This window comes from Trichechus manatus, unplaced genomic scaffold, assembly GCF_000243295.1.
Source record: "Trichechus manatus latirostris isolate Lorelei unplaced genomic scaffold, TriManLat1.0 scaffold00093, whole genome shotgun sequence".
NCBI lineage: Eukaryota > Metazoa > Chordata > Mammalia > Sirenia > Trichechidae > Trichechus > Trichechus manatus.
Window position 1 is genome coordinate 3,809,416 of NW_004444029.1, and position 2,964 is coordinate 3,812,379.

A 2,964-nucleotide genomic window follows, 5' to 3' on the forward strand; every position below is an offset into this window, starting at 1 on the left:
TATCAAAAAGTAAATTAGAAATAAATGCAACAGATTGAAAAGAATGTGGTGTCTGGAGACTGACCAGTGAGTATAAACCCAGTTACTAGAGAGGACACCTGGTATAATAATAGAAGATGAAGAGTAGAACAACCTCAAAAAGTTTAAAAGAAAACTCAAAAGAATCTCACTGTTTAAAGCAAAAATAATGATATATAGTGAGGATTTTAGCATGTTTAGAGGTAAAATCTATGACAAAAACAGCATAAAAATCTGAGGTGTGAATGGAAGTATATTCTGTGCAAATATCTTGCAGTGATGTGAAGCGCTATTTGGAAGTATGTGTGTATAAGGATTATATATATACGTTTATATATCCTAAAAGAAAAACTAGAAAAAAGAAAACCAATAAGATGTAGCTAATAAGACACAAAATATAAAGAAAAGACCTAATTAACACTAGAAAAGAGGAATGAAAAGAAAAAATAAGACAAAAAACATATGGGACAAATAGAAAACAAACTGGTTATAAATAATAAAACCATACTGATAATTATATTAAATATAAATGGTTTAAACACTGAATTAAAAAAGCAGAAATCGTCAGAATGCACTAAAAAGCTAGAAATAACTATGTTTTCTACCAGAAAAAAAACTATAAGAAAAAATATAAGAACATGGTGAGGATAAATGTAGAAGGATGTGACAAAATTATTATAAGATAATGTAGATTTCAAAACATTACAGGGATAAAGAAGGACATTTCATACTAATAAAGGAATCAGTTCATGAAGGGGATATTAAAAAAACAAAAATGTGCCTATGAATCCAGAAAAAAACATAGATTCAAAATAAAAACTGGAGCTGAAAGGAAAAATAGACAAATCAATAATTTTAGTTGGACATTTCAACACTCTCCTCGCCATAATTGAAAGAAAAATAGAAAGGTAGTAAGAATGCAAAAGACCTGAATAATGACCAACTTGACCTAACTGATATATATGTATGCCATTCAAAACCAACAGCATACACAGCTTTCAAGCGTACATAAAACATTCACAAAAATTGAGGGTATACTGGGCATAAGACTGGAAAACATACAAAAAGTCTTCCCTGATCACAATTAAACTAAAGTAGAAGTCAATGAAAGAAAAATATAGAAAAAAAAAAATCTCTAAAATGGGGAAAATAAAAAACATAATTCTAAATAGCACATAAGTCTAAGAGGAAATCCAAGGGAATCACAAAGTGTCTTAAACTGAAAGAAAAGGAAACCACAACACATTAAAATTTGTTAAACTTTAGCAGTACTTAAACAGGGAAATTCATAGTAATAAATGCTTATAGGAGAAAATAAAGAAGATCTTAAATCAATGATCTAAGCTTCCACCCTAAGAAATTAGAAAAAAAGATCAAACTAAATCCAAAGCAAATAGAAAAAAAGAAACATCAGAGATAAGAACAGCAATGAAGGATATGGAAAATAGGAAAGCAATAAAGAAAATCAGCAGAAACAAAAGCTAGCTCTTTAGAAGAAATCATTAAAGTGAATAAAATTCTAGCAAGACTTATTTCCAAAAAAAAAAAAAGAAACAAACAAAGTAGCATGATTATTCTAGTATCACAAATTAAGAAGGGACTATCACTTCAGAGTCTACAGACATTAACAATATAATAAGTAGCAGAGCCGAGAATGGGAGTAGAGTTGAGCATCCAACCTGTACACCTGGCCTCCTCTCCTCTCCTCACCTCACTCCCATGGCCTGCCCTCCCTTCAGCCCGCTGGCCACCCAGAACAACTTCCACCATGGCCACCTCAGTAAGCTTCCACTTGAACAGAGGCATCAAGCAGGTATACATGACTCTGCCTCCGGGCAAGAAAATCTAAGCCATGTATATCTGGATCAATGGCACTGAAGGGGGTCTATACTGCAAAACCCGTACCCTGGACTGTGAGCCCAGGTGTGTAGAAGAGTTGTCTGACTGGAATTTTGATGACTTCAGCACATTCCAGTCTGAAGGCTCCAACAGTGACATATATCTCATTCCTGCTGCCATGTTTCGGGACCCTTTCCAGAAGGACCCCAGCAAGTGGAGGCTCATTACTGAGTCTGCTTGCAAGCTGACATCAAGATTGGGGGGAGGAACGTTGAGGTCATGCCCACCCAGTGGGAGTTCCAGACAGGACTCTGTGAATTGACATGAGAGATCATCCTGGGTGACCCGTTTCATCCTGCACCGTGTATGTGACCACTTTGGAGTGATAGTGACCTTCAATCTAAGCCCGTTCCTGGGAACTGGAATGAAGCAGGCTGCCATACCAACTTCAGCACCAAGGCCATGCAAGAAGAGAATGGTCTGAAGAACACAGGAGTCCATCAAGAAACAAAGCAAGCGACACCAGTACCACACTCGCACCTACGATCCCAAAGGGGACCTGGACGAAGTCCTGCACCTAACTGGATTCCACAAAACCTCCAACATGGTGGACTTTTCTGCCAGCGTGGCCAATCATGGTGCCAACATCCTCATTCCCTGGACTGTCACCCCTTACAGTATAAAAACTAAGATCTCCAGATCTCCAGCCATCAAACCCCTCCCAGTTCTTCATCCCACTCCCACTTGTTCTTACTAGCTGTAATCCAAATAATTCAAAGACGTCAGTTCTTCTTTGGTCCACCTTATTCATTACGCAGCTTTTGCATGCATATGAGGTGACTGAAAACACCATGGCTTGGGTCAGGTGCACCCTAGTCCTTAATGACATCCTTTGCTTTTTAACACTTTAAAGAGGTCTTTTGCTGCAGATTTGCCCGATGCAGTGTGTTGTTTGATTTCTTGACTGCTGCATCCATGGGTATTGATTGTGTATCCAAATAAAATTAAATTCTTGACAACTTCAGTCTTTTCTCTGTTGACCATGATGTTGCTTAGTGGTCCATTTATGAGGATTTTTGTTGTCTTTATGTTGAGGTGTAATCCATA

General features: G+C 37.2%; 1 pseudogene; it reads left to right on the forward strand.

Moving 5' to 3' along the window:
• Positions 1 to 1,737: 1,737 nt before the first annotated feature.
• LOC101353507 (glutamine synthetase pseudogene) lies at positions 1,738 to 2,614 on the forward strand (annotated as a pseudogene).
• The last annotated feature ends 350 nt before the right edge of the window (positions 2,615 to 2,964 follow it).